The 21,938-nt window shown below is 41.6% G+C and overlaps 1 protein-coding gene across 1 annotated transcript in view; it reads right to left on the bottom strand.

The window, feature by feature from the left end:
* Positions 1 to 13,965, bottom strand: part of LOC126984273 (uncharacterized) — a 55,275-nt gene extending 41,310 nt beyond the window's left edge. Inside the window, exon 1 of the mRNA XM_050837899.1 lies at positions 13,938 to 13,965. The gene's annotated coding sequence lies outside the window, so the exon portion shown is untranslated. The remainder of the gene's footprint in view (positions 1 to 13,937) is intronic.
* Positions 13,966 to 21,938: the final 7,973 nt, after the last annotated feature.

The raw sequence follows: 21,938 nt of genomic DNA, 5'->3' as shown, positions 1-21,938 counted from the left end.
CTCCTCCTCCCCCGCATCCCTCCCTCTCCCCTCCTCCCCTGCCTCCCCCACCACTTCCGCCACCACCTCAGCCACCTCCTCCTCCCCCCCTCCCCCTTCGACGTCATCCCCTTCCTCTCTCTCCTTCTTCCACTCATCGTCCTCCTCCTCCTCCTCCTCCTCCTCCTCCTCCTCCTCCTCCCCCTCCTCTTCCTCCTCCTCCTCCTCCTCCTCCTCCCACTCCCCTGCTGCCGCCCCTCCCTCTCCTCCTGTAGCGGCTTCCCTTCCGTCTACTGACAAAGTTAATAAGAGGAAAGTACTGGTGGTTGGGGACTCTCAAGTCAGGTTCATTGACAGGTACTTTTGTTCAAGGGATAAGGAAAATAGGCTTCGAGTGTGCTTTCCTGGGGCAGGCATCCAGCACGTATCTGACAGAATGGAGGAAATTTTAGCAAGGGAGGGGACACAGCCAATCGTCTTCTGCAGTTACGGTGGTAATGACATCGGTAAGGTGGGTAGCGAAGAGATATTTCGGCGCTTCAGGGAATCGTTTGCTAAAGTGAGGGACTTCGGGGGGGTGCCGGCTGTTTGTGGGGTTTTGCCGAGGAGAGGGTTGGGAGAGGGATGGCTTTCCAGAGCCTTAGCAGTAAACAGCAGGCTGGCGGCCCACTGTAAGCGAAATGGTTGGCTTTTCCTTGACAATTGGGACCTCTTCTACAATAAAGGCACCTTGTATGCCAAGGATGGCGTGCACCTATCACTCCAGGGGGTGGAGGTTCTCGCAGACTCCCTCGAGCGATCACTTAGCACCCTACAGGATTTTTTAGAGTAGGCGAGGGGGGAGGGCCTGTCAGTGCATCGCAGACTGGGACTAGGGGGCGCAGGAGAAATCGAAAGGATATAAGAAAGGATGGGCTAACGGCTTATTACACCAACAGTAGGAGTCTCAGGAACAAGATAGATATACTGAGGGGGAAAGCATGTGTCGAGAAATTCGACATTATAGCTATCACGGAAACATGGGTAGATACTGCCAACAAAAACTTCATGTCTGAGTATGAAATAGATGGTTACCAGATGTTTCACAAAGATAGAAAGGGAAGAAGGGGAGGGGGGGTGGCACTTTATGTTAAAGACACACTTAAATGTTCCGCTAACAACTCTATTCAAACAAATGGCGACTCAGAATCAGTTTGGGTGGACGTCCACAAAGGGAAGGACAAACTAATTCTAGGGATTCTTTACAGGCCACCCAACCTCAGCAGGCAGGACACTGATATATTACTACAAGAGGTAGGCAGGGCGAGCAGGAGCAAAAATGTCTGCATAATGGGGGATTTTAACTATAGGAATATAGATTGGGAAGGCGTGGTGGGTGATCTAGAGTCTGAGGATTTTCTGAAAGTAATACAAGATAATTTTCTCAAGCAGACAGTAACAGAGCCCACCAGGGGTAACAACATTCTGGACTTGGTCTTAACTAACACCGAGTACATGATCAGCGAGCTAGATGTTGGGGGAGAATTAGGTGGCAGTGATCACAAGGAAATTAGGTTTAAATTAGACTGGGCGGTGACCCATGAACTCAACCCGGTGTTGGTGCCCGACTTTAGAAGAGCTGATTATGAGGGGCTCAGAAAACACCTTGAGGAGGTAAATTGGGAAACCTTAGGGCTGGATGAGGGCCAGATCTCAGGGCTGGAACCGGAAAGACAGGGGAACCATGTAGAAATGACAGCATATCCCTTACCAAGCACGTAGGAAGGAAAATAACGACCCCAAATGGATGACCCGCAGACTCAAGCATGAAATAGGCTTGAAGAGAGGAATTTATAGGAAAATAAAGAACGGAGAGATCCACCTCAGGGGTAGGTATGTTGAGCTAGCCAGGTCGGTGAAGAAGAACACCCGCCTTGCAAAAAGAAATTATGAGATTAGGGTAGCCAACGAGGCCAAGAGCGATCCCAAGGGCTTCTTCAAATTGTACAGGACGAAAACAAGGGACAGAATTGGACCGTTGAAAACAAACACGGGCGAGCTCGTTGAGAATGGAGAAGATATGAGCCAAATGATGAATGACTATTTCCTCTCAGTTTTCACGCAGGAAAATCTAACAACCATTCCGGAGAGAGTTCAGATATATGAGGGTGGCGAGAACGACAAGTTGAGGGATGTGATCATCACTAGGCAAGTAGTCCAGGATGAGATTGGTAGGTTGAAGAAAAACAAATCGCCGGGCCCAGACGAAGTATTCCCAAGGGTTCTGAAAGAGTGCAAGGAAGTCCTTAGTGGCCCTCTTGCCGATATCTTTAAAATGTCGGTAAATTCTGGGTATGTGCCCAATCAATGGAAAGTAGCTAATGTGACGCCGATTTTCAAAAGGGAGACAAGTCAGCCACCTCAAACTATCGCCCAATTAGCTTAACATCAGTTGTGGGAAAGATGTTAGAGTCGATTATAGCCAGGAGCATTCGGGACCATCTAGAAAAGCATAATTTAATTCATGACTCACAACATGGGTTCACAAAGGGTAGGTCTTGCCTTACTAACCTGTTGTCCTTCTACACTAAAGTAATCGAGGCGGTTGACAGAGATGAAAACTATGACATATTATATCTAGATTTCAGTAAAGCGTTCGACAAAGTCCCTCATCACCGGCTATTACTAAAATTACAGGCTCACGGCGTAGATGGGAAAGTTTTGAGCTGGATCAGGGCGTGGCTTAGTGGTAGGAAGCAGAGAGTGCAAATCAATGGTAGGAAATCTGAATGGGGCAGTGTTACGAGTGGAGTCCCACAGGGGTCGGTGCTGGGCCCTCTGCTTTTTATTATTTACATCAATGACTTGGACACAGGAATCAGTGGCGATGTCAGTAAGTTCGCAGATGATACCAAGATCGGTAGAGTAATCCAATCAGACAGCGACGCTACCGTTCTCCAGGATGAGCTTGACAGACTATATGATTGGGCGAGGAAGTGGCAGATGGAATTCAATGTCGGAAGTGTAGCATTTTGAGCGTAGGTAGGAATAACCCTCACAATTACTCCTTAAATGACACTCCTCTAAGCAGGTCTGGGCGGGAGAGAGACTTAGGAGTCCTAGTGAGCGCTGACCTCCGTCCTAGGGCTCAATGCATTCAGGCTAAAAATCGGGCAAACAGAGTACTAGGTTTCATCTCAAGGAGCGTGAGCAATAGGAGCGCTGAAGTCATCCTCAAACTTTACTTAGCACTAGTTCGACCTCATCTCGATTATGCAGTTCAGTTCTGGTCCCCCTATTATAGAATGGATATCAAGATGTTAGAATCTGTACAGAGGAGGATGACGAAGATGATTCAGGGGGTGAGGAACTTGCCCTATGAAGACAGGCTAAAGCAGTTAAATCTACACTCTCTAGAAAGGCGAAGGGTGCGAGGAGACTTGATCGAAGTTTATAAATGGATGAAGGGATTTAATAAAGGGGATGTCAATAAAATTTTGAGAGTGAAAGAGCCAGGTAGGACGCGTGGCAATGGTTTTAAGTTAGACAAATTCAGATTCAACAAAGACATAGGCAAGGATTGGTTCACTAATAGAGTGGTGGACGAATGGAACAGGCTTGGGAGCCATGTTGTGGGTGCCAATACCATAGATACATTCAAGAAGAGGTTAGATAAAGCCATGGATGGTGAGGTAAGGTGGGTTTAGTGTACAGGAGCTGCCTTGTATAGTCCAACCGGCCTTGCAGACTCCTTACGTTCTTATATATATATATATATATATATATATATATATATATATATATATATATATATATATATATATATATATATATATATATATATATATATATATATATATATATATATATATATATATATATATATATATATATATATATATATATATATATATATATATATATATATATATATATATATATATATATATATATATATATATATATATATATATATATATATATATATATATATATATATATATATATATATATATATATATATATATATATATATATATATATATATATATATTTTTTTTTTTTTTTTAAAAGAGGAGACAGTGAAAGGGCGTAAAAAAATATGGGAAAAAAAGCCCGCTACTTACTGCTCCTAAATAGAGTAAAGTGGCCAAAAAGAGAATTCAGTTTCGGGAGGAGAGGTGTCCTGATACCCTCCTCTTGAAAGAGTTCAAGTCATAGGCATGAGGAAATACAGATGAGGGAAGATCGTTCCAGAGTTTACCAGCGAGAGGGATGAAAGAGTGAAGATGCTGGTTAACTCTTGCATAAGGGGTTTGGACAGTATAGGGATGAGCTTGATCAGAAAGTCGTGTGAGGCGATGCCGCAGGAGGGGGGGAGGCATGCAGTTATCAAGTTCAGAAGAGCAGTCAGCGTGAAAATATCGATTGAAGATAGAAAGAGAGGCAACATCGCGACGGAATTTATGAGGTAAAAGACTATCAGTAAGAGGAGAAGAGTTGATGAAACGAAGAGCCTTAGACTCCACTCTGTCCAGAAGAGCTGTGTGAGTGGAGCCCCACCCACACGTGAGATGCGTACTCTATACGAGGGGGGACAAGGCCCTTCCGTGCACGGAAGCACGGAAGAAATTGAGTTTTTGAGGCATTGAAGGACACAAGGTTCCTTCTACCCCAATCGGAAATGATAGCAAGGTCTGAGGTTAAGCGTTCTGCAACCTCCTGTCTGAAGTCACGTACTGCCTGTTGTGAGGGTCTTCTATTGAAAAAAGTTGAATAATGCAAAGTGGAGTCGTCTGCGACAGGACAGTTTGTTATGGAAAGAAGGTCATTGATGAATAACAGGAAGAGAGTGGGTGACAGGACAGAGCCCAGTGGAACACCACTGTTGATAGGTTTAGGGGAAGAACAGTGACCATCTACCACCACAGAGATAGAACGGCCGGAAAGGAAACTGGAGATAAAGGAACAGAGAGAGGGATAGAATCCGAAAGAGGGAAGTTTAGAAAGCAAAGACTTGTGCCAGACTCTATCGAAGGCTTTCAATATGTCTAGCGCAACTGAGAAAGTTTCACCGAAATGGCTAAGAGAGGATGACCAAGAGTCAGTTAAGAGAGCAAGAAAATCGCCAGTAGAACGCCCCTTACGGAACCGATACTGGCGATCAGATAGAAGGTTAGAAGTGGAAAGGTGCTTTTGAATCTTCCGGTTAAGGATTGATTCAAAACCTTTAGATAGAGAGGAAAGTAAAGTTATAGGGCGGTAGTCTGAGGGATTGGAACGGTCACCCTTCTTAGGCACAGGCTGTACAAAGGCATACTTCCAGCAGGAAGGAAAGGTAGATGTTGATAGGCAGAGATGAAAGAGTTTGACCAGGCAGGGTGTCAGCACGGAAGCACAGTTTTTAAGGACAATAGGAGGCACTCCATCAGGTCCATAAGCCTTCTGAGAGTTGAGGCCAGAGAGGGCATAGAAAACATCATTAGGAAGAATCTTAATAAAAGGCATACAGAAGTCAGAGGGGAGATGAGTAGGAGGAATATGCCCAGAATCGTGCAGGGTGGAGTTCTTACAGAAAGTTTGAGCGAAGAGTCCAGCCTTAGAGACAGATGAGACGGCAGTGCTGCCGTCAGGGTTAAGGAGAGGAGGGAAAGAGGAAGAAGTGAAATTGAAGGAGATATTTTTGGCTAGATGCCAGAAGTCACGGGAAGAATTAGAGAAAGCAAGGTTTTGGCATTGTTCTTGGTAAGTCGGACAATAGATTTGGCATGATTCCGGGCTGAAATATAAAGATGATGGTTAGCAGAAGCGCGAAGGCAATGGAACCTTTTGTGAGCTGCCTCTCTATCTTTAATAGTACGAGAACAAGCATGAGGAGTAGAGAAAGAACGTAGAATGTATGCCTCCATTCCAGAGACAATCACCTCTGTGATGCGTTGGGCACACAAAGAGGGGTCTCCCTTCTGGAAGCAGTAATCATTCCACGGGAAATCGGAAAAGTACATCTTCATGTCGTCCCACCGAGCTGAAGCAAAATGCCAAAGCATCGCCTCTTCGGTGTGTCCAGACTCCAGAGGATGTACAGGAGTGATAGAACAGGAAACAGAAATGAGGTTATGATTGGATGAGCCCAACGAAGAGAACAGTTTGACAGAGTAAGCAGAAGGGTTAGAGGTAAGGAAGAGGTCTACTATGTTGGGCCTGTCTCCTAGAACGGTCGGGGATACTTGTAGGGAGCTGAACCAACTGCTCTAGATCGTTGAGGAGAGCAAAGTTGTAGGCTTGTTCACCAGGCTGGTCAGTGAAAGAGGATGAAAGCCAAAGCTGATGGTGAAAATTAAAATCTCCCAAGATGGAGATTTCAGCGAATGGAGAGTGGGTCAAGATGTGCTCCACTTTAGAGTTCATATAGTCAAAGAATTTTACATAGTCAGTAGAGTTAGGTGAGAGATAAAGAGCACATATGTATTTAGTGATAGAATGACAATGAAGTCTTAGCCAGATGGTGGAAAATTCTGAAGAGTCAAGGTCGTGGGCACGAGAACAAGTGATGTCGTTGCACACGTAGACGTAACATCCAGCTTTGGATTGAAATTTAGGATGGAGATTGTAGGAGGGAACAGAATACAGATTGCTGTCAGTAGCTTCAGAAACCTGTGTTTCGGTGAGGAAGAAAAGGTGGGGTTTAGAGGAGGAGAAATGGTGTTCCACTGAATGAAAATTAGAACGAAGACCGCGAATGTTGCAGATATTGAGAAGAGAAAGGCTCGAGGAGTTATCAAGGCATCTCTCAGATCGGCAGCCAGAAGGGAAGCCCTCCCTGGGGGAATTTATGCCCCCCCCCCCAGGCGGGGAGGCACTGTTGTTGAACGCCATTTTGAATTTTGAATTTTAGGAAAAGGTGTGTGTGTTGTGTGAATGTAGTGTGGTGTAGAAAGAGGGAGGATCTGTCTTTAGAGAGCATGCTGAACTACTCTCTGGTGTAGATGAGACAATAGTGAAACGGTTAGTGAGGTAATGGGAAGGGTCTTTGGAGGGCTTCAGCACCCTCCTCATTTCCCATATATACCTCACCGGGAGTGGCTTACGCCCGTTCGCTAGGAGTCTTCCTACCTACTCCAGCCAGAGGAGGAAGGAAAGGTAGATGTTGATAGGCAGGGACGAAAGAGTTTGACCAGGCAGGGTGTCATATTATATACGAGTATATTATATTATATTATATTATATATATATATATATATATATATATATATTTATATATCTATATATATATATATCTATATATATATATCTATCTCTCTCTCTCTCTCTCTCTCTCTCTCTCTCTCTCTCTCTCTCTCTCTCTCTCTCTCTCTCTCTCTCTGTGTGTGTATATATATATATATATATATATATATATATATATATATATATATATATATATATATATATATATATATATATATATATATATTATATATATATATATATATATATATATATATATATATATATATATATATATATATATATATATATATAATATGACACCCTGCCAGGTCAAACTCTTTCGTCTCTGCCTATCAACATCTACCTTTCCTTGCTGCTGGAAGTACGCCTTCATACAGCCTGTCCCTAAGAAGGGTGACCGCCCCAATTCCTCAAACTACCGCCCTATAGCTTTACTTTTCACTTTTGAATCAATCCTTAACCGGATGATTTAAAAGCACCTTTCCACTTTCAACCTTCTATCTGTTCGCCAGTATGGGTTCCGCAAGGGGCGTTCTACTGGCGATCTTCTTGCTCTTTTAACTGATTATTGGTCATCTTTTCCTAGCAGTTTCGATGAAACTTTCACAGTTGCGCTTAACATATCGAAAGCTTTCGATAGTCTGGCACAAGTCTTTGCTTTCTAAACTTCCCTCTTTCGGATTCAATCCCTCTCTCTGTTCCTTTATCTTCAGTTTCCTTTCCAGCCGTTCAATCTCTGCCGAAGTAGACGGTCACTGTTCTTCCCCTAAACCTATCAACAGTGGTGTTCCACAGGGCTCTGTCCTATCACCCACTCTCTTCCTATTATTCATCAATGATATTTTTTTCCATAACAAAGTTTCCTATCCACTCATATGCTGATGACTCCACTCTGCATTATTCAACTTCTACAACAGAAGACCTTCTCAACAGGAATTACATGACTCCAGGCTGGAGGCTGCAGAACGCTTAACCTCAGACCTTACTATCATTTCCGATTGGGGTAAAAGGAATCTCGTGTCCTTCAATGCCTCAAAAACCCAATTTCTCCACCTATCAACTCGACACAATCATCCAAACACCTAGCCCCTATTCTTCGACAACACTCAGCTGTCACCATCTTCAACACTAAACATCCTCGGTCTATCCTTAACTCAAAATCTTAACTGGAAACTTCATAATATCCTCTCTCACTAAATCAGCTTTCTCGGGGTTGGGCGTTCTGTATCATCTCCGCCAGTTCTTCTCCCCCGCACAGTTGCTATTCATATACAGGGGCCTTGTCCGCCCTCGTATGAAGTATGCCTCTCACGTGGGGGGGGGGCTCCACTCACACAGCTCTCTTGGACTGAGTGAAATCTAAGGCTCTTCGTCTCATCAGCTCTCCTCCTCTTACTGATAGTGTTCTACCTCTTAAAATCTGCCGCCATGTTGCCTCTCTTTCTATCTTCTATCGTTATTTTCATGCTGACTTCTCTCCTGAATTCCTAACTGCATGCCTCCCCCCTTCCCGCGGCCACGCTGCACACGACTTTCTACTAAGGCTCATCCCTTTACTGTTCAAGTCCCTTACGCACGAGTTAACCAGCATCTTTAATCTTTCATCCCTTACGCTGGTAAACTCTGAAATAATCTTCCCTCATCTCTATTTCCTCCTGCCTACGACTTGAACTCTTTCAAGAGGAGGGTATCAGGACACCTCTCCTCCCGAAATTGACAACTCTTTCGGCCACCTCTTTGGATTCTTTTTAAGAGCATATATATATAGTATATATTTATATATATATATATATATATATATATATATATTTATATATATATATATATATATATATATATATATATATATATATATATATATATATATATATATATATATATATATATATATATATATATATATATATATATATATATATATATATATATATATATATATATATATATATATATATATATATATATATATATATATATATATATATATATATATATATATATATGTATATATATATATATATATATATATATATATATATATATATATATATATATATATATATATATATATATATATATATATATATATATATTTTTTTTTTGTACAACAAAGGGCACAAAAAAGTAAACAACAATAAAAAATAAAAAAGCCCGCTACTCGCTGCTCACAAAAAGAAACCAAAGAGGTGGCCGAAGGAGAGGTCAATTTCGGGAGGAGAGATGTCCAGATACCCTTCTCTTGAAAGAGTTCAAGTCGTAGGCAGGAGGAAACACAGAAGAAGGAAGATTGTTCTAAAGTTTACCAGCGTGACGGATGAAAGAGTGAAGATGCTGGTTAACTCTTGCATAAGGGGTTTGGACAGTATAGGGATGAGCATGAGTAGAAAGTCGCGTGCAGCGGGGCCGCGGGAGGGGGGAGGCATGCAGTTAGCAAGTTCAGAAGAGCAGTCAGCATGAAAATATCGATAGAAGATAGAAAGAGAGGCAACATGGCGGCGGAAATCAAGAGGTAGAAGACTATCAGGACTATCAGTAAGAGGAGGAGAGCTAATGAGACGAAGAGCCTTAGACTCCACTCTGTCCAAGAGAGCTGTGTGAGTGGAGCCCCCCCCACACGTGAGATTCATACTCCGTACGAGGGTGGACAATGCCCCTGTATATGGATAGCAACTGTGCGGGGGAAAAGAACTGGCGGAGACGGTACAGAACGCCCAACCTCGAGGAAGCTGATTTAGTGAGAGACGAAATGTGAAGTTTCCAGTTAAGATTTTGAGTTAAGGATAGACCGAGGATGTTTAGTGTTAAAGATGGGTGTTTGGAAGATTGTGTCGAGTTGATAGGTGGAGAAATTGGGTTTTTGAGGCATTGTAGGACACAAGGTTCCTTTTACCCCAATCGGAAATGATAGTAATGTCTTAGGTTAAGCTTTCTGCAGCCTCCAGCCTGGGGTCATGTAATTCCTGTTGAGAGGGTCTTCTGTTGAAAGAAGTTGAATAATGCAGAGTGGAGTCGTCGACGTATGAGTGGATAGGACAGTCTGTTATGGAAAGAAGATCATTGATGAATAACAGGAAGAGAATGGGTGATAGGACATAGCCCTGTGGAACACCACTGTTAATAGGTTTATGAGAAGAACAGTGACCGTCTATCACAGCATAGACATAACGGCCGGAAAGGAAACTGGAGATAAAGGAACAGAGAGAAGGATAGAATCCGAAAGAAGGCAGTTTAGAAAGCAAAGACTTGTGCCAGACTCTATCGAAGGCTTTCGATATGTCTAGTGCAACTGAGAAAGTTTCACCAAAACGGCTAAGAGAGGATGACCAAGAGTCAGTTAAGAGAGCAAGAAGATCGCCAATAGAACGCCCCTTGCGGAACCCATACTGGCGATCAGATAGAAGGTTAGAAGAGGAAAGGTGCTTTTGAATCTTCCGGTTAAGGATTGATTCAAAAGCTTTCGTTAGACAGGAAAGTAAAGCTATAGGGCGATAGTTTGAGGGATTGGAACGGTCACCCCTCTTAGGCACAGGCTGAACGAAGGCGTATTTCCAGCAGGAAGGAAAGGTAGATGTTGATAGGCTGAGGCGAAAGAGTTTGACCAGGCAGGGTGTCAGCACGGAAGCACAATTTTTAAGGACAATAGGAGGCACTACATCAGATCCATAAGCATTCTGAGAGTTGAGGCCAGAGAGGGCATAGAAAATATCATTAGGAAGAATCTTAATAACAGGGATAAAGGAGTCGGAGGGGGATGAGTATGAGGAATATGCCCAGAATCGTCCAGAGTGGAGTTGTTACAGAAAGTTTGAGCGAAGAGTTCAGCCTTAGAGATAGAAGAGACGGCAGTGCTGCCGTCTGGGTTAAGAAGAGGCGGGAAAGAGGAAGAATTAAAATTGGAGGAGATATTTTTGGCTAAGTGCCAGAAGTCTCTGGAAGAATTAGAGAAAGCAAGGTGTTGACATTTGCTATGGATAAAGGAGTTTTTGGTAAGTCGAAGAATAGATTTGGCACGATTCCGGGGGGAAATGTAAAGGTCATGGTTATCGGGAGTTTGGGAGTATACATATATATATATATATATATATATATATATATATATATATATATATATATATATATATATATATATATATATATATATATATAGATATATATATATAGATATATATATATGTGTGTGTGTGTGTGTGTGTGTGTGTGTTATTATATTACAGGAAAGAAAGGAGCTCAAGGGCAACAACAATAAAAGCAAAGTGGAGGAAAAAAGACTCTCTAATCGCTGCTCTTACAATAGATGAAAGTAGAGAGTAGCCAAAAGTGCGGTCAATTTCGTGTGGAGAGATGTCTTGATACTCTCGTCTTCAACGAGGTCAAGTCACAGGCAGGAGCAAATACAGACGAAGGGGGGCTTTTCCAGAGTTTGCCAGCAAAAAGGATATAATAATGAAGATGCTGGTTAACTTTTGCATAAGTGGCTGGGACAGTAAAGGGATGAACTAGAGTAGAAAGTCGAGTGTAGCGCGGTCGTGGGAGGGTGGAGGCATGCAGTTAGCAAGTTCAGAACAGGAGTTATAGTGAAAATATCATTAGAAGATAGAAAGAGTTGCAACATTGAGTCGGAATTCAGGAGGAAGAACACTACTAGTACGAAGAGGAGAGTTAATGAGACGAAGAGCCTTTGACTCCACTAGTAGAACGGCGTGGGTGGAGCCTACGCTGTTCTACTACTAAATACGAGGACGGACAAAACCACTGTATATGGACAGCATCTGTGCGTGGAAGAAGACCTAGCGGAGACGATAAAGAACGCCCAACCTCGAAAAGGTTGATTTAGCGAGAGAAGGGATACGAAGCTTCCTTTTAAGATTTTGAGTTAAGATAGACCGAGGGTGTGTATGTAGAGGAAGGTGACTGGTGAGTGTTGTCGAAGAATCGAGGGTAGTTTTCTGGAAGATTGTGTCGAGTTCATAAGTGGATATATGGGTTTTTTGAGGCATTAAAGGCTGGAGTAGGTAGGAAGACACCTACCGAACGGGCGCAAGCCACTCCCGGTGAGTTTTTTTTTTTTTTTTTTTTTTTTTTACATCTTCGCCTGTGGCGCCCGTAGGCTTGTTTTTGAAGGGGCCTGGTGGTATGGTCCAGCCCGTTGTGGCGCAGGCCAGTGTTTATATTGGCGCCATCTTGCAATGGCTCATGCTGCCCTCCCGGAGATCTTTAATCCTAGAATCTAGAGTCCGGGTTGATAGGTGGTCTTCTGGACAGCACGTGGGTAGTTTTGAGCCACTCGGCGGCGGCTGAAAAATCTCAGCTTGGTGGCACCGGGCGGTAATTAAACTCGCGTCGTCCCGAACGCAACGCCGTCACGCTGTCGACTCAGCCACAGCCTCCCCTAAATATGGGAAAATATGGGAAGTGAGGAGGGTGCTGAAGCCCTCCTTTTCCTATTGTCTCATCAACACTAGATAGTAGTCTACCTGTTATTATTATTATTATTATTATTATTATTATTATTATTATTATTATTATTATTATTATTATTATATGCAAACATCTATTTTACTTTTATTAGCCCTGACTGCAAGGATAATAAAAAAAATAGACAAAATGCACGTTAGAACAAGTTAAGAATATGCTAATAAACGCCCGAGACCATCACCCATGCCTTGATCCCGAAGTCTACGAGTTCCTCACTAAAAGATTATCCGCGCCAGGTTGTTGTTTTCTTGGTATAGAAAATATAAAGACCCAAGAGACGGTGATTCAGCACATGGTGTGATGAAATGAAGAATTTTGTTGAACGTCTACATCGAAATAAAAACTGAATGCACATCGTAGAAAGGAATGAAAACCTATGTCCTGCATAGGAGTGATATTGGCTGAAGATATATTCACACACACACACACACACACACACACACACACACACACATATATATATATATATATATATATATATATATATATATATATATATATATATATATATATATATATATATATATATATATATATATATATATATATATATATATATATATATATATATATATATATACACACACACATATGATATATCATGTCTTACAGACAAGAGAAGAAATTACAATATGAACAAAGCTTATGAAGACTGTAACATATGTATTATGCTACAATGAATATTATACACCTTAAACATTGGAAGCAATTAAATCTTGGTTAATTCGCATTGCTTATCGGTATATGCCGCGATAGTAAAAAGCCACGTTTGAAGGGGGCATGTATGAGGGACTGAACGGATTGCGGATTGAACCAAATCCGGAAAGAGGAAAACTCTCGACCAAGGTGTTCTGATTGTTACAAAAGGCACGAAAATGCATAGTTAGTATGTTTTGAAGATTGTTTAATAGAGATAAAGATAATTTACTACCCGCAAAAGACATAGCATGATTATAAAATAATATATAGTAGTAAATCAATTATATTTTGAATATTATTATTAAAAGAACGTCAGAAAATGTTAAAGGAATAATAAATAATAATTTATTAATCAAGGTGATCAGTGGAGAAGGGTTGTAATACTAATATGATTTAAAGAAATATAAGAAAGAAAATGAACTCAACGATTTTGTCATGTTATATTCTTCAGGGAAAGACAGTTCACACACACACACACACACACACACACACACACACACACACACACACACACACTTCACACACACACACACACACACACACACACACACACACACCGCTCACACACCGCTCACCTTGCCTTCGATGTTTACAGTCAGAAGATCGCCGCTGTACTGATACGAGGCGTCCTGGACCATTTCTTCCCCCCGGCCTCTTGTTGGTGCATCGGTGAGGCGCAATACGCGATACCCCGTGAATATAAATTGTCGCTCTGGTGCTCAGGTGATCGTCCTCCGCTCACACTGACCTAGTGACTTGCCTACACCTGTAATTTCCAGCTTTACCACCTTCATACGTTCATCGCTGGTAAACTCTGTAACTCCCTGTTCCTTATACTTAATCCTCCGACTTACGGCTTGAACACTTCCATCAGGGGTGTTGTATAAAGGCACCTCTGCAAATGCTTCTGGCCTCTTTGCTTTGGAACTCTTTTGATACACCAATTACAAGAGCAACGGCAGCGGTCTATCTTGTTTCCTATCTTTGCCCTTGAGCTGTTTCAATTCCCGAAAAAAAATATTTACTCCTACCGTTTTATTTTTCCCTTTGCCTTCCTTTCACTCCTCCAATACATTCCCTGCCCAACTGTTTTCATTCGTTTTCCATGCTCTATTTTTTCCTGCTTATTTTCTTTGTTGTCTCTTGTGTTCGTTATTTCCTTCAATTATTTCCATTAACTCCAGTCTCCACTCTTGCCTACATTTGACCTTTCTTGCACGCCTCCACACTATTCCTTTACTTATGCTTTCCATGTTTCTTCCTTTATCATTGCCCTTCATTCCTGATGTAATGTCCACTCCCCGCTCCGGGGAGTCTTTTTATCCCTTTCGTTTCATAGTAAAATTTATATATGTACGAGAGGCGGTGACTGAGTGGTCAGCGTGGTTTTGCACGTGTCCTGGAGGACCCTCGTTCACGTCCCACCTGTCGCTACAAGTTGACAATTTTCACCCATCGCTGAGTGGCCAGACTTCCCACATGTTGTTCAGATGACCACTTATCAACCCGGGCTCTAGCGAAGCTCTCTATATTGAAGCAGAGATGAATTCCTGGGGCATCACTAAATCAGCTTCCTCGAGGTTGGGCGTTCTGTATCGTCTCCGCCAGATTTTCTCCCCCGCACAGGTGCTGCCCATATGCAGGGGCCTTGTCCGCCCTCGTATGGAGTATGCATCACATGTGTGTGGGGGTTCCACTCACACAGCTTTCTTGGACAAAGTAGAGTCAAAGGCTCTTCGTCTCATCAACTCCCCTCTCATACTGACAGTCTTATATCTCTTAAATTCCGCCGCCATGTTGCCTCTCTTTTTATCTTCTATCAAGACTTTCATGCTGACTGCTCTTTTGAACTTGCTAAATGTATGCCTCCCCCCTCCTGCGGCCCCGCTGCACTCGACTTTCTACTGCAGCTCATCCCTATACTGTCCATAGCATCTTCACTCTTTCATCCCTTCCCTTACACTGGTAAACTCTGGAACAGCCTTCCTTCGTCTGCATTTCCTCCTGCGTATAACTTGACCTCCTTCAAGAAGAGTGTGTCAAGACATCTCTCTACCCGAAATTGACCTCTCTTTTTGCCACTTTACTTTTGTCTGTTGTTGCCCTTGAGCAATCTCCTTTGTTGTAAAAAAAAAAAAAAAAAGATGGCGCCTCTACATGTATAAGCACTTGCCCGTGCTACTAACGGGCAGGGGTCAACCAGCAGGCCCCATCAAAAAAAATTATCGGCGCTATTGGCCCAACGTAAAAAATATATATATATATATATATATATATATATATATATATATATATATATATATATATTTTTTTTTCTTTTTTACGTCTACGCCTTTAGCGCCTTTAGGCCTGATGGAGCGGCCTGGATGGTGTTCGGCCCCAGCCCGTCATGGCGCAGGCAAGTGTTTATAGTGGCACCATCTTCTCTTTTATATATATATATATATATATATATATATATATATATATATATATATATATATATATATATATATATATATATATATATATATATATATATATATATATATATATATACGTCCTTTTCAGCCTCTCACTCAATTTTCCGTTTTAACTCTTGTATATCTTGTTCTCTTTCTCTCCCTCTTGTTGGTAACCTCCATTTCTGTCTAGACTTCCTAATCCTACTCTTAGTTGTCTCGTGGTCTCTATATTCTTCAGCTACATTTTTTTTTTTTTATCTAATTATTTTTCAGATATGTATGTATCCTTTCTCCGTGTTGCTCCCTCCTGCCATACTCATAAGTTTCTTTGCCTTTGTACGTCTGGCCTTGTATTTTGTCTGGCCTTTTTTCAGACCTTTATATCTAGGCTACTATAGAACTTTCATTATATTTTACTGTGTTTTCTCTTCCTTATGTGTTTTTCGTTGTTTGCCTTCGTTTCTCTTTTGTTATTCATATTTAGTCTTTATTACAGCTATCCTCTCCATTCTTCTTTAGTTTCCTCCTTCACTCTCGTTTCTATTTTTTTTTTAAGTTTATCTTTATTTGTCGCTCCTTCTCTGTTGCACTGCTTCCCTTATGCTGAAGTTTGTTTCTATTTAGTTACATATTATTTTCCATACGTATTTTTTTTTCAATCCTTACATCAGGTTCGTCCTATACTCTTGCCTCTCATGTTTCACACATCCAACTTTATCCGTTAATTTTCTTACCTATTCTCAAACTTTATCCGTTAATTTTCTTACCTATTCTCAAGTTTTTCTTTCCCGTCTCATACCTATTATCGCCCTACTTCTTCGTCATGAATTATCATTCCTTTCCTTGTCTCATTTCGCCCTACCTTCCTCTGACTTGTTCGTATTCTCCCTCGTTTCGTCTAAGACATTTAACTCTTGCTCCTGCGTTTTCCGTTATTACATTTCTAGCCTAAATATTCACCTAACATCTCTCCCTTCCTCTTTTGTGTCACTAACTTCATTCGCCATTCTCTTGCACATAACATCATAAGGAGTCTGCATGAGGCCTAAAGGCCTTCGCATGGTAGGTTCAATAAGTCTAACTACATCACCATCTATCCTAAGTGTCCATGAATTTTTCTTACTTTTTCGTAAAGATATCTATTGTATTGGCACTCACCCCATCACCACCGAGCCTGTTCCACTCATCTACTACTCTAGCAGTAAACCAGTCTTCTCTATATTTTTGTTGAAGATGAATATATTTAGATTTAAACCAAATCATCAGTGCGTTTCGCACCTAGGCTCTCCAGAACATTATGAACATTACGCTTATTACAGCCATATATATATATATATATATATATATATATATATATATATATATATATATATATATATATATATATATATATATATATATATATATATATATATATGTGTGTGTGTGTGTGTGTGTGTGTGTGTGTGTGTTTCCTCGTATTCTTCGCCTTTTTTAGCGAATTCAGATTCAGATGTTTAAGTCTATCTTTATATAACAAGTGTCTCAACCCGTGCATCGTTTTTCGTAATTCATCCCTGTGTACATTTTAGTATAGTGATGCCAATTATATTGTAAGAATATCATAGATGAACTGTATACTCACTATGAAGTATAATTCATGCTGAATATAGCGTGATTTACATGGATGTACATGGATTTGCACGCACACCCAGTGGTTCAAACCGGTCATAAGTGACATTACATCAAACGATCACCAAAAATTTGAATTTCTCATTTTGCAAATATCAGAGTGGAGGAAATAGCGGTCGATTTTGTTTGTTTTAAATAATCATTCCTGTTCCACTGAACCACTAGATGTTGATGGCTTAAGTTTAGGGATCCTGCAAAATGGTATTTTGGGGTTGGTGTCGTAGGATGGGTGAATTGACGCCCCCTCCGGCGTATGCCCTTGTCGACTGATTGATTGATTGAACAGTCGTCCCGTTATACCTCCAGTACCCTCTCCTTTACCGCCTTTCCTAACTCATGTCGTTCCCTTCCTCCTCCCCATCATAACTGCCGCCCATACCTATTTATCTCTTACTTAGATTGGCTTCTACCTATAATCATATTGCGCGTGTCCCGTCATGCTTTCATAATCGCCGGTCCTTGTTTACAGTATCCTCCCCTCTTGAAAGACTAGGGATATATGTAAAAATGAGGATTATGACATCACTGATTTCAGATATTAGTTATTGGATGAATGTTCTCCTTATCAGTGTCAGACTAATCCCCTCGTTAATTAATTCACATCACTGTGGTCGACCCACTTCTGCGATTTGAATCATTGCGTGTCCGTTTAATAGGATTTTCTTAATTTACGAGTATGTAATTTCGCGGTGATGTATTATGTGTGTGCCTTGAGCGGCGATGACAGTGTTCCTTTACTGAGACAACACCGAATTGATATTTATATTACTAAAACCATTCATGTGCTAAGGGCGTGGATACATCGGATGTGTGTGTTGGGTAATGGGGAGGCACAGCAAGAAAAAAAGGATGGGGAAGAGCACCCATGATTCCCCTGTAGCTTTAAGACTGTCCGAGAAATTACCGATACATCGCCCTAAAAACTAAACAACAAAGCTTAGCTTAACTCTTAACAAACAAATAAAGCATACTCTCCCCCAGTACGTCGGGACATACAAGCCAGGCATCCGAATATTCGACTCGCACATCAAAACACCACCATACACCATACCACGGGACACGGCGTAACTCCACACTATTGCTAACGTCCTCTGTCTCCTCACTGTACTCTTTTGTCGGATTCACATCCTACTTTACCACTGATAAAGAAAAAAAAAAAGATGTCAGGGTACGACAATATTGCCACTGCCGCCAGCCTTTTGCTCCCGATCAGTGAAGGGTTGAACGAGGAGGGAATTTTAGCCCTGGATCATTCGCCTGCGTTCGCCTTCGCCTTCGCTCCCCATTCCCCGCCCCTTCTCATTCTTTCGAGGAGCTCATTACTCAAAATAACTTTTTGTGATATGTTGTAACGTATAGACATACAGTGAGCGCAGTGTGTTAGTGGTGCTGAAAGGATAGCGAGTTGTGTCGCCAACGCCTCGTCATCCACAGCGTCCCAGCCGACACCCTCAAGATCCGAAGGATACCATCATCCAAGTCACCCAGCAGCAGGGGAAGGTCAGTTCAGGTGGCAGGCAGTGTGGCAGTCTCGTCACTCAGGTTCGGAGCAAGATGTACAGCAACTATATCAACGCTGTGCACTTGTTCCCACGATTTCATCTACCAGCCCGTCCAGCCGGGCAGCACCCACCACCTGTGCCTCGCCGCCCCAAGAGCTTAGCACCTCCCTACTAAGCCTGGGTATATCTGAGTGACCCACCCCCACAAATTGCCCACCTGCACCACCACCATTGTCTGTCACCTGAACCCAGCGTCTGACCTGAGGATTAACACCTGACCTGACCTCACCGTCATCTGAAGAGACTGCATTCCCCCCACCGCCCCACCTCGCCCCCCCCCCCCCCCCCGACCCCCCACATATCAGACTCCCATTCCCCGTCCCTCTTCTCTTTGTACTTGTTTCATTAGCGAAGAAAAATTGTATTTATAATATGTAAATTTTCAGCCTGACAGCTGCCGCAACCAAATAAACCCTTTATTATTATTATTATTATTATTATTATTATTATTATTATTATTATTATTATTATTAACTGGCTGAGGTCGTCCAAGAGATCCCTCAAAAAAAACTAACGGGGCAATGACCAAGGCCACTATCTTAGTCAGCAGTTTCCTGATTCACCAGACAGAATGATATATCACACACAAGATGGACAACTGGATCTCTATTTTCTATGTACAGTCGGCTACAGAGAGTAGTGTCACACTGTCCAGTAAGTTTCGTTCAGAAAGCGACATCTGGCAACCCCTCCACGCGACATGAAAATTATTATATCCTATCGAAATCGTACTGTTGTGGTGATCGGTGGTCAAAGGTGCACTCTACATAATTTTAAGATAGATAGTTATCAAAAATGTCCGTCGCTAACGCTTAATATATATTTTTTTTTTTTAGGCTCTGTCGCTACATTTTGACACGAGCTTTTAGTTTCGTTCAAATTTAGTCAAGAGCAATTATAAGTTGTTTATCAAACTATGGTACATTTAAAAATATACTGCACTAATTAGGGGAGATTGTTTTGCCTTTTAACTAAAAAAAATAAAAAAATAAAAATCCCTGACCGCCGAGATCTTGTTCTTTATTAAAAAATTTATTTGTAATAATATAGGATATGAACGTTCACATGACGTCGTCGACCGCGGGCTTTGACGGCGCAGCCATGGAGCGCAGAGGTGAAACGACGTTGGAGCAGCGTTATTCTATTAAAACCCTTATGTCCGCAGGCACTGCAGTTGAGCTGTCACGTCAGTGGCTGTGGAAACGTATAATTTTTAATACCTAAAAAAATAGGAGAGAGAGAGAGAGAGAGAGAGAGAGAGAGAGAGAGAGAGAGAGAGATGGCGAGAGGCTGGGTGGGGACGGGAGATATGTCCATCAGCGACAAGCCAAGGGGTCAGCTAGTCAAGGACGCGCCGCTCGCACTCAACACACACACACACACACACGTATTTATACTTAGATATTACGTAACCTTCACGGATAAATGATTTTAGATTTTTTATGATCTCCTGAATGGACCGTATACAGGCAGCGCCACACGTGGCCACTCAGTGAACTGTCAAAGCAGTACTTTCCATAGAACTCAAGTTATGCATTAGAGTGCGTCTAAGGCTACCTCCAGGATAAAATGCTTCGGTGCCGCCACCGCTCCAAGCCAACGACTGCACACACTTTACTACTACCCGATTTCCTGACTCTACTATTTGACATGGAGAAAAACTGAAATTGGTTAGGAGTGAAGTGTGTTCAATCATAGGCTTCGGGAAACGGCGGCACCATGGCCATGTATCCCTGAGACAGCCTCAGACGCAATCTAATCTATAAATTGAATTCTATGGAAAATTCAGCTTGGAGTTGAGTGGCCATATGTGGCGCTGCCTGTATAGTCAATATGGCCCATTGTCTTTGAGGCTTTATAGTGACGGGAATTAAGGCTGCGAGTTAAACAGACCCTCAAGCCTATTTGCTGTTTGATGGTAAGGAGCATTAGTCACTGCCTGCCTCTGTGAAGGACTGCATTGCACACGGTATTTTCAAAGTTTAATAAGAAAAAGTGTTTCAGACTTCGTGATGTTTTACCTCGTCATCATCATCATCATTATCATGAAGAAGACATTCATTATCGCATTTCTAAATTGAATTCATGTAATCTGGTATACTTCTAACTACATTATATTATAATATAATATAACATTATACAATATTCAAATTTCACGGTCACACACACACGGTACACACTGTTACGCGTCACTAACATCGCCAGTGAATGCGCCACCGTGGTATGGTTGGCAGATACCGCCACCAGGCTAAACATTCTGAAAAACCGTGACACTACTCTCTATCGTCGACTGTGCATTATGTTTTCACTAAACGAAAAGATAGAATAATTACAACACGTTTACACATTACTCCATGGTATAAAGACTTAAATAATGAAAATAACTGTATATAGAAGTTTCATGCTCTTCATACCGTCTGTTTTCCTGGGACAAATTATTATTTTATGCATTGATGGATTGAACTCAATGTTTTTATTATTTTTTTCTTTTTTATATATTTTAAAGGAAATGCATTTACACAGAACTCATAAATAGTTTACTTTCATCATATAATTAATGATATTTGAGAATGACTTGATCTTGATCATGATGATCTGAGATTTCTCCCAGCCAGGTCTTTGTATCGGCAGCTCCTGGCATGTTCGCTCTTGATAGTTCTCAGAAGACAGGAGCAAGCGAGAAACACAGGCATACGGCGTGACGCTCACAGGACGGATTTGTTGTGGTGCTGGCAGGAGGGTTCGCGACCTTCGATTTCGGTCGTCAGTTGGGCGGGCTATTTCGGTTTCGGCCACAAAAAAAAAAAAAAAAAAAAAAAAAAATCCACAAAGGCAGCTAAAGAGTATGTGCTCTAAGCTTTTTTATTCGAAGCAAAGGCGAGGTAAAACGCATGTACGT

This window comes from Eriocheir sinensis, chromosome 5 (genome assembly GCF_024679095.1).
Source record: "Eriocheir sinensis breed Jianghai 21 chromosome 5, ASM2467909v1, whole genome shotgun sequence".
Lineage (NCBI taxonomy): Eukaryota > Metazoa > Arthropoda > Malacostraca > Decapoda > Varunidae > Eriocheir > Eriocheir sinensis.
Note: the sequence above shows the minus strand (reverse complement) of the source record. Positions and strands in the feature narration are given on the sequence as shown.